The sequence below is a fragment of the Carassius auratus genome, chromosome 20 (genome assembly GCF_003368295.1).
Source record: "Carassius auratus strain Wakin chromosome 20, ASM336829v1, whole genome shotgun sequence".
Lineage (NCBI taxonomy): Eukaryota > Metazoa > Chordata > Actinopteri > Cypriniformes > Cyprinidae > Carassius > Carassius auratus.
In genome coordinates this window covers 26,586,849-26,602,875 of record NC_039262.1, presented here as the reverse complement: position 1 = coordinate 26,602,875, position 16,027 = coordinate 26,586,849, and the positions used below count along the sequence as shown (strand labels likewise).

Sequence of the window (16,027 nt, the reverse complement as noted above, 5' to 3'; positions counted from 1 at the left end):
CATCTTATTTTTACTCGATTTGCTTCAAACTTCATCAGAATAATGTTAAAACACAGCCGATATAAATCTGCTGGGGGGATATTGATATCTAAAAATATTGTTGCCGTGGCAACATGTCAAACTGGAATACTTCTCAGGTGATTTTGAGGCATTTTACATGCTTAGAATTTCATCAAACTCAGAACACATATCAGTATTAGTGACAGCTAGACACTGGCAAAAGTTCATAAGAGGGCGTGGAAGAGGCACTCTATAGCGCCACCTTTTGTCAAAAGTGGGGGGGTTAGTTTTAGCTACAGACACCAAACTCAGTACAAAAATTGTTCTTATCAAGAAGGACAACTTTCTAATTCACAGTCATCAGCTACGACCAACAGGAAGTCGGCTATTTTGATTTGAATGTGGATTGTTTTTTACATTTAGCTATGAATTAATGCATACTGCTCAGAGGAGAGTAACACTATACACACCAAACTTGGTCTACTTGTTGAAAAAACATTGAGGAACTTAAATTGTGAATGGGTTTTGGATAGCTTGGATGGTTTTGTTGTGGTGATTTTTTTAAATGAAAGTAAAAATGGAATTATTCATTTTCCTGCATTTTTTAATTCCAAACACTTCAAAAACTTTTTTCATACAGAAAAAAAAGTTATTCTGAGTAAATATGCATAGTTTCATGACTTTGCAACACTGTATGGATAACAGAAAATTAAAAAACTGTCAGACATCTCATCTCACTCTGTCCATCTGCACTCAAAAAAATAAATCGTTGGTCTAACTTAATATAATTATGACACCTATTTCCACACATTTGAATGGTGTTGTCTCAACTTAATTTAGGCAAATGGAACCCAAGAGCAAAATTCATTTTGAACCAACAAGATCAAATCATTTTCATTTGAATCATATTATCGTATTTATCTATAAACTATTTAATCTTGTTGAGCCAATTAATCTTAATCACTTAATTTAGAAAACCAGAAATATTGTGTCAACTACTATCGTTAAGTTAATTGTACAACTTTATTTACATCAAACAAATGTTTAATTGTTGACATGTCTATCAAAATGTAATTTACTGCACAAATAAAATGTTCTCAAAGTGAATGTCAAAAGTTTCTCTTTATTCTTATTTCAAGGCAAATTTTCAGGTAAAAAAATACAAAAAAATATCATCCAAGATGAACAACATTATATTTCAATGTATATGCACAGCTAATACCTTCTTGAGTCAAGATTTAGTCTTTTGAGAATACACACATAAGGTAACTTACTCCAACATCTTGTTCTTAAGGGCTGGTACCTTTAGTGAAAGTTTTTGTCCATCCAAGATAAAGAACACTTTCTGGATGACCTCAAATGTAGCCTTGAGTTCTTGTGGGTAGCTGAGGTTCAAGGCGTAAGTAAGTCCAAACAGCATGGCCACTGCTACACGTTCTTCAAAGAGCAGAGCACCTCGGTCCCTTCAATCAGGATACCAACGTCCACAGGTTTATCCCCTGGTTGGTGTCTATGAATTGGACGATGTAGATCCCCATTACCATCTGCTCTATGGCTTCTTTAGAATTCATCCAGTCGCAATCCTGGGCAAGACAAATAAAATGTGGTAAAATTGGACTACTGTAAAATAAAAATTAATAAGAACAATTAATAAGAACAAATAATCAAACTACAAGCAACATTACAAATAAATACAATAGAAGATTCAAATAAAATAAACAGTGCTTTTCAGTTTTTTTTCAGGTATCTAACAGTAGCTTTTTTTTAGTGAAAGTGAAAAGTGAAGTGACATTCAGCCAAGTATGGTGACCCATACTCAGAATTTGAGCTCTGCATTTAACCCATCCGAAATGCACACACACAGAGCAGTGAACACACACACACACACACACACACACACACACCCGGAGCAGTGGGCAGCCATTTATGCTGCGGCACCCGGGGAGCAGTTGGGGGTTCGATGCCTTGCTCAAGGGTATTGAAGGTGGAGAGAGAACTGTACATGCACTACCGCCACCCACAATTCTGTCCGGCCCGAGACTAGAACCCACAACCCTTCGATTGGGAGTCCGACTCTCTAACCATTAGGCCACGACTTCCCCTTAGGTACAGAAAATGGATAATCAAATATAAAACACTGCATATTATCTTTACTGAATAAATTAAAGATCAATCATTATTGAAGTAAGATCCAGTACATACTGTTACACATACAATGTCTTTCTCTTTTAATAAAACTTCACTTAAGACATAACAGACTATGTTTGCTAGGATACTCACCAAGACAGTCATGTTGATATAATTTTTGTACGAATTTGGCCTCTGAAGCACAAGACTTGAAAGAGAACTCAGTATTTGCACGTTTTCTGAAAAAAAAAAACATGTGGGCGCTTTGGATGAGCACACTCACAAATCATCTCACAGTTCTCTTTTGCGTCTTGCTCTTGAATGTTTAAGTTAGCAAGGCTTAAATGAGTTTTGTTTACACAAAGATAGCAACAGCGTTCATGACTAGACGTTAGAGCAGCATACGGCACTCGCATCATTAGAGGTGGACCGCGGTTCAAGTGCATGCCGAACCGTAAGTAGAGAATGGTACGGTTAGATTTTAATGTAAACATAAAAGTGAAGAAGAGAAAAGCAGTTGCTTACATTGTACTCCTTGAACAGCTGTAGATGGTCCTCCTTTATGTATACACACAGTGCTTTTTGAGGATGCATTCTCTTTCTATGTCTACGCTGTTGTTCTGTAAAAAAAAAAAAAAAACATTGATTACTTGACAATATCATATCGATAACCAAGTATAACAGGACATACAATCTATATGAAAGTTCAACTAATAATAAAAATTATATCATTAATTACTCACCCTCGTGTCATGCTCGAAGACATTCGTTCATCTTTGGATCACAAATATTTTTTTTTTTTTTATGAATTCTGAAAGTTTTCTGTCCCTCCATAAACAGCTATGCAACTGAGACTTTGATACTTCAAAAAGTACATAAAGAGATCATAAAACGAATCCATATAAATTGAGCGGTTTAGTCACATTTCTCTGAAGACTCGCTTTATATTATGAACAGATTTAGATTTGCAATTTATTCACATATAAACATTCATCAACTCGCACATCAGTTGTGGTGAACGGAAGCATAAGCATGTTTGTTTGTCATGCGAGAACCAATGAGGTTCATTCTCGTTACACAGCACGTCTGAGCTTCTGTTTTTGGGCATCAATCAGGTTCAGTTGACCTTCCGTTGATGTTTGCTGATCAATGTTTATATGCAAGTAAAAACCTAAATTAAATCTGTTCATCATACTTTCGAACATCGAACTTATTAAAACATCAAAGTCTCAGTTGTGTCGCTGTTCATGAAAGGACAGAAATCTTTCAGAAATCATCAAAAAGATCTTCATTTGTGTTCCAAAGATGAACGAAAGTCTTCCGGATTTGGGACGACATGAGGGTAAGTAATGAATGACATCATTTTCATTTTTGGCTGAACTAACCCTTTAAGAACATCACTAATACAACTTACCACATGAAAAAGTTTACTAAAACCCAAGCATGGGATGCTGTTTATTGCTCTTGTAAACCTGTAAAATAAAAATAAAAAAATCATTTTTACATACATTTGCAGTGTTCTCATCTTTACCTGAACAGAGAAATCTCCTACAGATTGCTCAGCAGCAGTCGCCTGAATGTAATAGCTAATTTCATAACTGAAACAATATAGTAAAATAACTATCAAATTGTATGAAATCAGAAAATTACATTATCCATTCGTATGTTGGTTATGAAAACATTAGGTATTTCCAAGCACACACTAATAAAACACTTTAAACTTTCCTTTATTTTATTACAGTAATAATGAGCCATTTTTCTAAACCCATTTAAGAACATACTTAATACAACTTACCATGTGAAAAAGTAGACTATAACCCAAGTATAGGATATCATTTAATGAGCTCTTGTAAAAACCTGTAAAATAAAACAATGTTTACATAAATTTGCAGTGTACTTGTATTTACCTGTACAGATGTTTCACCTATTACATGCTCAGCAACAGTAAAACTATAATATATACAAACACAAAATAATTCTGAAGAAAACGGGCGATCCTGCTTTACCGACGAAACCGAGGCTGATTTTCCCATGCAATATGCATTATAACTGAAATCAATATAAAATGTAAATGCTGCCCGGAAGGGAAGTTTCGATCATTATATTTCATACAAACAAATATCAAATTGTCTTTAAATCATTCTCATTCAATTACAGCAACTGTAACAATAATACAACGTATTACAACGCGTGCACCCTAAATCCTGTGCGATCATAGTCAAACGACACATGCCTAGTACGCATGTGCTCTATACTGTATTCCACGCCGCCTAGCTGCTAGTTGATTAACATCAAGCATATAATTGTATTGACATCATTGTTTGTTAATTCGTTTTTACATTAATTCGCAGTCTTCTCGTCTTTACTTGTACAGAAGCATCACTTAACAGTACGCTCAACAACAGTAGCCCGAGTACGTTAACTGAAACAATCTAGTAAAATAACGCTTGCAACAGGAATTAGAACTAAGCAACTACCGCATTAATGTTAAATTATGTACATACATGCAGGCGTTTATATCGATTTACTATGTTTTTATCGAGTATGAACATGTGACTAATAGAGTAATTCAAATAATCCAATAAGCTGTCAAATATCCGCTTAATGTTGAATTCTGACTGATTTAAATAGTTTTACTCTCTATCAGCACAATGCAGACAAAAAAAATAAAGGATTTTTGAACTTACCAATTCTACAGCATTCCACCATGGACTGGACTCCACCACATAATGGCGCCCGCGATAACTGACGAGGTCACGTGGATTTCCTGTCATTAGCGCATGCGCAAAAGTAGTAGTTTGACTTGAATCATTATTTTTTGTTGTTTCGACACAAATGAATTGAGCTCTTTTAAGGTTGTATGGATTTAGTTCAGACTGATTTAAAATAATTGTGTACATCCCTTAAACTGATTAATTTAATTTGTTTCAAAATGCTCTATTTATTTTTATCGAACAACACCCAGATTTCATTTTTTTGAGTGGTTTGAGTGAGTGTGCTTAGACTTCCATTGTCTGAGAGAAATAGCGCCCCTACAGGTGCATATCCTGGACTAAAAAAGGGAGGAGACTCTCTTTTGGTTTCACTTTTAAATCGGTCAAAATACAAATAAATACTTGGATTTAATTCACACTGACAAGCTAAACCAACATATATGATTATTATCAGGTCAGGGCTCATTAATAATCGATGTGTGGTCAGTGATACGTGAGAAACACGAGAGATGAATCACAGCTCTGAGCAGGAGCGTGTGGAATGAGCTCCGAAAAAACGAGTTTATTCTTGTTTTATAGCTATTAAAAATAAAGTATTGCAGTGATATCACACAATTCACCAATCAGAAAACACCAAGAGCTAAATTAAGATGTTTTTGAAATGTTTGTGTGAAAATGAAATATTTGCGGCTGCCTATCTGAAATCACTGCCTCCGATCAGCGCGCACAGTGTCACAAGTTCAAAACTAACGAATTTATTCTTGTTTAAGAGCTTTTTAAAATAAATTATTGCCATAAATGCACACAATACACCCATTATAACACAACATGAGCTAAATGCAGGTGTTTGTGACCCGTTTATGTGCGCAAGACTGTTTGAAAGCGCGACTGGCAGAATAACATTTCTCTCGAGCTGCAGGATTCTGCCTTTCGTCGTAAGAACGAACACATCACGGACAAGATTATTTCAAAATACATAATAGCTTGGCGAATATAAATGAAAACAGCCACGTGAACATAAACTGTTGAGAAATAAATCTGAAGTGGATCTACTGGATTTTAATATTAAGTGACCGCATATACCAGCTGCTTCTGTCTTCAATTTTAATCTATATAAAAAAATTAACTCATTCATCTTGGCTGCTTTTTTTTAATGCGTGTACGTATTTATTTATTATTTTGCTCTAACAAGACTTAATCTATATTTAATTAAATCAATTACATTTTATTTTACATTTGATTTGTCCATTTCTGCATCTAAACGCCTAAAAACTTGTTTGTTAGATTATACACAGTTACAGTGGTCTATAATAAATATTAACAGGTTTTATTCAAGCTGTTTAGAATGATTGCCATAGGCTAATTTTTTTAAATGTAAATAAAAAAATAAAATAAAATAAAATAAATAAATAAAAAAACATTGGAAAAGAATAACTGTTGTACTTTTTTATACATTTTGTATAATTTCATAGTTTATGCATTATAGTTATAAAAACAAATAAATTTAGCCACTCACATAGAAATCTTAGGCCTTATCCTTTTCTGACAGTTTTAGGGATTTTTAAAAATCCTAAAAAACCTTATTTGTGCTGCAAATAATAATTTCAAATTAATTTGATACTGACTTCTGACATCCTATGACATGATATTTATTTGAATTGACATAATCTCATGGATGTAACAGTAAATCTGTTCAGCTCATAGATCAAGACTAAGCTGTAATGCAAGCAGAACTTTCACAAATGCTTGTAGGTCAATAAAATCATTACAAAACACTTACAAATCATTTAAGGGATTTTATAACACTGTAAAATAATGTTTAATTTGTTAACATTAGCAAATGCATTGATAACACTTTATAATAACTGCACTCATTAGTAAATAGTCAGTTCATGCTTTATAAAGCCTTGTCCCAATATTAATAGTCAGTAGTAAGCAGTTAATAAATACAGCTATAAATAGCTCATTTATTAAAAAGGAGAGTAAAGGGTCAGTTATCTTCCTATGAAAAATAAAAAAATAAAAATAAACAAACAACAACACTGATTGATACAGAACTCAGAAATGTTATTGTGGATTTATGATAAACTCAGCCTGTAAATGAATTCATTCTCCTCCAAGAAGACACAAGTAGTTCACACCAAACTGTTTTAACATGAAGCCATACACTGAAGATGTTAAATTTCGAATGGGTTTAGGATACCTTAAATGGTGTGGCCATAGCGATTTATTAAGTGAACATAAAATAATACAATAGTTATTTTACTATATCTTTAAAATTTTTAATTCCAACTCTTCATATTTTTTTATATACGTATAAGTCATCATTTGAAGGAAGCACAGTAAGTTTAATAGCTTTATCATTTTCAAGAGCCAGCATAAAATTAAAACTATCATAACATATAAATCAAGCTTGCAATTCTTAGTACCAATAATGGCCACCAGATGGAGCGATATGATTACTTTTAAATAATTATTGTAGAAACAAGTATGATTTAAATCATTTATAGAAATCTTTCAAAGAAAAATAATATGAATTTTATGTATTTTACTGATAAAATGACCCTCCCTTAATTAGAATAACAAGCTGAAGTATTGTGAACCGTATATTAAGAATAATTCTTTATAGGCTTTATGGACAGATACGTTTTGAGTGACTCTTGAAGGATCAGCACCACATCCTCTTTTACCAGTTTAAAGAATGTATCTTACAGTACAGGTGCGGATGAATTTTGAATAGCTTGAATGGTTTTGTCGTGGTGATTTTTTTAAATAACAGTAAAAAAGTAACCAGTAAATGTCTTTTATTTTTTTTAAGTGCAGCTTCTAAACACTTCAAAAAAATGTACACATAGAAGACAAGTCATTCTGAGGAAATATGCATAGTTTCATGACTATACAACACTATATGGATGAGAGAAAATTAAAAAACTACCATACATCTGATGTCACTCTGTCCCTCTGTCACTGTGGGTAATGTGTGTGTGTGTGTGTGTTAAGTGAATTAGGTGTGAAACTATCAGGGAGCATTTAGTCTCCAGCGCCAACATTTTACAGAACTGCCACTTTCCTGGAGTCTCCTGAATTACTTGGTGTCAGGTTCTGAGAGATCTAAGATTCCAAAAAATGATTTAATTCGAATACCATGAAGTATTGTGAAATACTATATATTAAGACTTTATATATAGGCTTTATGAACAGATTAGAGTGACACGTGAAGGACCAGCACCACCTCCTCTTGTCCGATGGTTTGAGGAATATATCTTCCAGAATCCGGGATTAAGATTTAGGAGCTCATTTTTATTCCACCTCCTTTCCTGAAAGTCTGTCTTGCAGAATTGACTAAAAAATAATCTTCACATTAATTCCTAATTATTTTGCAATTATTTTTGTCAGTTCTTCTTGACCTGTTTTTTTTTTCTTCTTCTTTTCTGACCTCATGACCCAGTCAGCATTTTTGTGCAATGGTCAAATCTTAATTTATCCATGTCTGTATTGCATTTGTGTTTGATATTTCTCATGGATATTTCATAATTTTCGACTTTGAGTAAAACAGTTTGAGTTAAAACTCTTTTTTTAGCGCATTTCATCTGTAAAAGAAAACATGCCTAATAATTGGTGGCAAATAACAATGTCAATAAAAAACACAATAATATTAGAATAGCACAACATATTGTGGAATACTATATTAAGACTTTATATATAGGCTTTATGAACAGATAGGTTTTGAGAGATTCTTGAAGTACTAGCATCACCTCTTGTACGACGGTTTGAGGAATATATCTTCCAGATAGTACCGCCACTCCCTATATGCAGAGTACGCAGTCTTCGTAGGGCACCAACTCCCAGAGGGGTCACCATCCCAGTTGCTCATAAAAAAAACACACAAAAAAAACATGCGCCATTCTCCCATCCGCGCTCGCGACCGCTCGGACATTTGCGGATGAATGTTCGTAATTGATGGATGGACATCTATGCCCGGGTAAAGGACATAAGCAATCCGGCACAGAAAAAAGAAAAATAAAGTAAAAAACAAAACAAAAACAGCCATAAAGTTGGCTTGACATTGGACATTCGAGAGTCTCAAATTTAGGGACCGTCTCTAAAGTTACATGTGATATTGTACACTTTTCTAACGTCAGTAGCATTTTAAGAGAATGACTTACAGTCATAAAAACAACTGTAATTGTTCATCTAGGTGACAGCTATAATGCACAATTAAATTGAATGTTTGATATTTATTAAAACAAACTGGAAGTCATATGTAAATTATGCTACTTTTTCAAATGGGCTCAAACGCAAATTTGAAGCTCAATAGCATTTGAGGAAAAAGACTTGCAGTCATAAAACAATTGTAATGTGTTCATTTAGGTGTCAGCTACGACTTATACATTTTTTATATATATTAAAATAAAGTGTTACTAAAGTTATATATATTGTTCTGTGTATGTGATTTCAAAGTCTAGATGGGTCGGATTAACCCTTTAACTGCCATATCCCTTAATATTTGATTGCCAGAGGGTTACTGTAGATGTTTATGCCCGCTGGGCACAGTTTTCCCGATGCCACCGGGGTGGCGTTTCACTGACGGCTTGAGCCCGCCATCGCTGCTTGCAGCTATATTTTTCTTTATTCTTCTAATTTTTTTCCAAGGTTTCGGGGGCTTTTGGGGTCCTTAACATGCTCAAAAACTCTTGAAAATTGGCACACACCTTGGAACCTGCGGCCATTAGAGCCGGGCAGAGTCTGATACACGGGCGTGGCACAGGGGCTCTACAGCGCCCCCGTAGTACTGAGGGCCATATATCATGCATACTTGCACGTATACATATGAAACTTGGTACACATATGTAACTCATCAAACCAAACAACTTTCACACTGCATGTCATAAGCTCCGCCCAACATGAAGTTGGCTATTTAGGGTTTTATGAAAAACATATGCTCTGGAATTTGATATACTCCTCTGAGGAACTCCACCCGTTCACCACAAAACTTAGTGAACACAATCTCAAGACATTGGGGATGCTAAATTGCGAAGAGATTTTTGATATCTCGAACGGTTTGCCCGTGGTGAGGCATTGAAATTATGGTGAGAAATGAGAAACAGGAAATGTCTAATAACATCCACATACATTTCCTGAATTTGATCAAACTTAATTGGTTTGTTTGTTGTATGATACCGATCGTATATATGTGACTATTAGGAGTCAAAGTTATAGCGCCACCAACTGGCAGCAGGAAGTGAATCATTTTCAAAACGCTTTGAATTCAGCATCTTATTTTTACTTGATTTGCTTCAAACTTCATCAGAATAATGACAAAACACGGCCGAAGAAAATCTGTTGTGGGGATATTTATATCTAATATAGTGTTGCCATGGCAACGTGTCAAACTTGAATGTTCTGTTCTGGTGATTTTTAGGCAGATAACTAGCTCAGATTTACATGAAAGTCAAAACACATATCGGTATTATTGATAGCTAGACAATGGCAAAAGCTTTTAAAAGGGTGTGAAGGAGGCACTCTATAGCGCCACCTTTTGTCAAAAGTGGGGCAGTTAGTTTTAGCTACAGACACCAAACTTGGTACATAAATTGTTCTAATCAAGTCGGACAACTTTCTAATTCACAGTCATAAGCTACGATCAACAGGAAGTCGGCTATTTTGATTTGAATGTGTATTTTTGAGATTTAACAGTTGTGAATTAATGCATACTCCTCACAGGGGAAGTACACTATACACACCAAACTTTGTCTACATGAAGAAAAAACATTGAGGAACTTAAATTGCGAACGAATTTTGGTTAGCTTGAACGGTTTTGTCGTGGTGATTTTTTGAAATGACAGTAAAAAGGGAAACATTAATTGTCTTGTATGTTTAAATTGCAGCTTCCAAAAAAGCATTTTTTCATACAAAGATCAAATTATTCTGAGGAAATATGCATAGTTTCACGACTTTACAACACTGTATGGATAACAGAAAATAAAAAAAAACTGTCAAACTTCTCAACTGACATGATCTCACTCTGGCCACTCTGTCTGTGTGAGGAAAGGGAGGGGGAGAGGGAGGGGGTTGGTGACTGTGAATTTTTGGTGACTGACAGTGTGTGTGGACTGTAGGGAGGGGCAGTCTGGCAGAGAGAGAGAGAGAGAGAGAGAGAGAGAGACCTAATCATCCCTTTAATAATCAGGGGGAAAAAAATCTGTATTTTAAATTGTTATTGTTTTTGTTGTTGCTAATGGTGGCGTTTTTTCCCTTTCATTACAGGTAAAGAAATCTCTTAGGCCTTATCCTTTTCTGACAGTTTTAGGGATTTAAAAACATCCTAAGAATCCTTATTTGTGCTGCAAATAATAATTTCAAACTCATTTGATACTGACCTATGACAACCTGTGACGTGACATGACATTTATTAATCTCATGGATGTAACAGTAAAACTCTTCAACTGACAGATAAAGCTGCAATGCAAGCAAAACTATTTCACAAATGCTTATAGGTCATTAAAATCATTACAAAACACTAATAAATTATTTAAGGATTTGGTAACACTGTAAAATAATGTCTAATTTGTTAACATTAGTATATGCATTGGTAACACTTTATAATAACTGCACTCATTAGCTAAGCATTAGTAAATAGTTCATGATTATAAAGCCTTTTCCCTTAATAATAGTCATTATTAAGCAGTAATACATCTATAAATAAATTGTCCTTGGTTTAAAAGCACATATATTACAAAGGATATTAAAGTCTCAGTTGTCTCATAAAATAAATAAATAAACACAACCCAGTTTGATTCAGAATTGAGAAATATTTATTTCAAGATGCAATAAAAGGAAACTGTACACTTGAATAGCTTTTGAGCGATTCTTGAAGGATTAGCATCACCTCCTCTTGTACAATGGTTTGAGGAATATATCTTCCAGATAGTACCGCCGCTCCCTACATGCAGAGTATGCAGTCTTCGTAGGGCACCAACTCCCAGAGGGGGCACCATCCCAGTTGCTCAAAAAAAAAAAAAAAACATGCGCCATTCTCCCATCCGCGCTCGCGACCGCTCACACCTCATGTTTGCGGCTGAATGTTCTTAATTGATGGATGGACATCTATGCCTGGGTATAGGACATCAGCAATCCGGCACAGAGAAAAGAAAACTAAAGAAAGTAAAAAACAAAACAAAAACAGGCATAAAGTTGGCTTGACATTGGACATTCGAGAGTCTCAAATTTAGGGTCGGTCTCTAAAGTTACATGTGATATTGTTATACACTTTTCTAACGTCAGTAGCATTTGAAGAGAATAACTTACAGTCATAAAAACAACTGTAATTGTTCATCTAGGTGACAGCTATAATGCACAATTAATTTGAAAGTTTGATATTTATTACAACAAACTGTAAGTCATATGTAAATTATGCTACTTTTTCACATGGGCTCAAATGCAAATTTGAAGCTCAATAGCATTTGAGAAGAAAGACTTTCAGTCACAAAACAATTGTAATGTGTTCATATAGGTGTCAGCTACAATGCACACCTTTTAAAGTTTTTATAAATATAAAAATAAAGTGTTACTAAAGTTATATATATTGTTCTGTGTATGTGATTTCAAAGTCTAGATTGGTCGGATTAACCCTTTAACTGCCGCATCCCTTAAAACTTGATTGTCAGAGGGTTACTGTAAATGCTTATGCCCGCTGGGCACAGTTTTCCCGATGCCACCGGGGTGGCGTTGCACTGATGGCTTGAGCCCGACATCGCTGCTTGCAGCTATATTTTTAGGGCCCGAGCCAATGGGCACAGGGGCTCTACAGCGCCCCCTGGAACACCGTCAGAAAATCCTGAACCATAGCTCACACATACATTAAAAAAACCATGCTCTGGAATTTGAAATACTCCTCTGAGGTTTTCCACCCGTTCGCCACAAAACTTAGTGAACATGATCTCAAGACATTGAGGATGAAAAATTGCGAGGGGATTTTTGTTCATTATAATATGTTGCTCGCATATATGTAACTATAAGGTGTCAAAGTTACAGCGCCACCAACTGGCAGCAGGAAGTGTGTCATTTTCTAAATTCTTTTAATATAGCGTCTTATTTTTACTCGATTTGCTTCAAACTTCATCAGAATAATGACAAAACACAGCTGATGTAAATCTGTTGTGGGTATACTGATATCTAATATAGTGTTGCCATGGCAACGTGTCAAACTTGAATATTCTGTTATGGTGATTTTGAGGCAGACAACAAGCTCAGATTTACATTAGACTCAGAACACATATCAGTATTAATGATATCTAGACAATGGCATAAGCTTTTAAAAGGACGTGATGGAGGCACTCTATAGCGCCACCTTTTGTCAAAAGTGGGGGGGTTAGTTTTAGCTACAGACACCAAACTTGGTACATAAATTGTTCTTATCAAGACGGACAATTTTCTAATTCACAGTCATAGGCTACGACCAACAGGAAGTCAGCTATTTTGATTTGAATGTGTATTTTTGGGCAAATTCGGCAGTGAATTAAAGCATACTACTCACAGGGGAAGTGCACTATACACACCAAACTTTGTCTACATGTTGAAAAAACATTGAGGAACTTAAATTGCGAATTGGATTTTGGATAGCTTGAACGGTTTTGCCGTGGTGATTTTTTGAAATAACAGTAAAAAGGGAAACATTAATTGTCTAGTATTTTTAAATTGCAGCTTCCAAACATTTCAAAACCATTTTTCATTTAGAGAACATGCGATTCTGAGGAAATATGCATAGTTTCATGACTTTACAACACTGTAAGATTAAAATAAAATTATAAAACTGTCAGACATCTGATCTCACTCTCTGGCATTCTCTCTGTGTGAGGGAAAGGAGGGGGAGGGGGAGGGGTGCTTGAAGGCCTGCCTGACAGAGAGAGAGAGAGAGAGAGAGAGAGAGAGAGAGAGTTAACATCTCTTTAATCACCAGAAAAAAAACTGTAATTGTGTGTTGTTGATTTTTTTCATCATTACAGCTTAAGAAATCTCTCTATCATTTTCTATCATTTTTAGGGACGAAAAAAACCTAGTACAATTTGTAGGGCTCATACAAAATGATTTTATATAATTAGGTTAAGAATTATGTAAATTGCAAAATAAAAAATGATTTTAAAAATAGATACACGATGACTTGTATATATTTTTTTATTCTGATAATAATTTTAAACTTATTTGATACTGACCTATGACAGACATTCTGTGACATGACATGACCTGAATTTACACAATCTTGCTGATTTAACAGTAAAACAGTTCAGCTCACAGATACAGACTAAGCTGTAATGCAGGCAAACATATTTTACAAATGCTTATAGATCAATAAAATTGTTAAAAATGCTTTTTCACAAAGTGCATAATAATAAGGCACATTGATATTCTGATGACATTTTTTTCCAAGCACATTTTACCAATTTCAAATCACATCAATCTTAATAAATACTATAGATCGGGTATTTCATGATTTATGAGTGATATATATAATTGTCCTCGAAGGCTGGAAGTGAAAAGCTCATATTCAGGAGTGCTGGATTTTTAGGCATGTCTCCTTGTCATGCATTGGTCATAGAGCTCATTGTAGCGATTATAGATTAGCGATTATAGCTGTTATAGATTATACAGGTTCACTCTTTGCAGAGTGTATACAGTATGTGTATGTGGTGCAGACGCAGTAGCGAGAGCTTGTTATTGTAACGCAAAAACACATTAAAATAATGTGCGAGCATGAATCTCTCCGCTTGCATGCACATTTCCTTAACTTTGTCAAAAAACACGTCCTCTGATACATGCTGCTTTTGCTCGGAGAGCGTGCGCGCACTTAAAACCCGTTTCCTCTGCTCAAACTGTGTCCTGTGCACTCACAACTCTCTCTATGCTAATGCGCTAGATATTCATTCTTTTCACACCTTTCTACTTCTAACCTTTTCTGTTCACATCTTTTACCATGTGCAGTGTGAATGCTCTGATCCATTAACATGGGCTCTGAAAAAAATATGCATTACAGATAGAGCTTGTGAACCTGGCCTTGCATAGGCATATGCAAAAGTCTGTCCTGTTCTCGTACTCCATTTAGGAACGCTTCATTCGGACTGGTTCAGATAGCAACACCAAACGTGCAGTGTGTAATACCTATCATGGCCACCACCAGATGGAGCTATAGGATTACTTTTAAATAATTGTTTTAGAAACGTGTATAAAGCATTTAAATCATTTATAAAAATCTTTCAAAGTAAAATAATATGTATTTTAAAAAGCTAATGAATTTTACTGGTAATATAGTTTTATATAATAATTTCAGAAATGTTTATAGATCAATAAAAGTATTTTTAAAAATGGTTATAGATCATGAAAAGTGCGAATAAGCTCTCTTTGGTTTACATTAGTTAATGCATTAACTAACATGAACTAACAATGAACAATCTATTTTTCAGATCATTTATTAATCTTTTTTTATGTTAGTTATTCCTATCATTAAAAATATTATTATTTATGTTATTTCACAGTACATAAACTAATCTTAAAATACAAATGTAATAAAAAAATATTATTAATAATGTATTAAAATATTTTAACTAAGCTTTAATTAACATTTATATAAACACTTATATTGAAAGAGACTGAAATTGAAGTAATTTTTACTTTTAAAAACCACTTGTCAGACACAGTAAACAAATGCAGTGAGCAGATGAAAGGACAGAACAACAAAGATATATAGTGCCCCCTATTGGCAACAGGAAGTGTCATATTTTACACTGCGACAAACTACTCCTAGAAATTTTTTGACATGAATGTCTTTTTTGTGGTCAGTCTATCTTGAGTTTTTGTTAAAGGTCGTGTCCATGGCGCCATGACAAAATTGATGTCTCGCCATAGGAAGAGAAGTTGTTGTAACTCAGGCATAAAATATTTGATCTTCCCCAAACTTCAAATGTTCGATAAGAGTCTTGGCCTGAACACATCTGAAGGAAAATATTCCATTATAATGATAGTGCCACCTGCTGGCAAAAAGAAGATTGGCACAAATAAATGACTGACATATTCCACTTATATTTACGACTTTAAATGCATATTTCTAGCCATTCGCTTTTTTTACTAAAGCCGCTTGCTGGCGGAGGGCCCGATCATCGCTGCTTGCAGCTTTAATTATTATTTTTTTTTTC

General features: G+C 34.6%; 1 long non-coding RNA gene across 1 annotated transcript; it reads right to left on the bottom strand.

The window, feature by feature from the left end:
* Positions 1 to 756: 756 nt before the first annotated feature.
* On the bottom strand, positions 757 to 5,044 carry LOC113037679 (uncharacterized). The gene is made up of 6 exons (XR_003274654.1): positions 4,815 to 5,044; positions 3,923 to 3,984; positions 3,542 to 3,599; positions 2,653 to 2,747; positions 2,281 to 2,366; positions 757 to 1,583 (listed from the first exon to the last, which is right to left on the bottom strand). It is a non-coding gene; the product is annotated as an uncharacterized LOC113037679 (long non-coding RNA).
* Between the last annotated feature and the right edge of the window lie 10,983 nt (positions 5,045 to 16,027).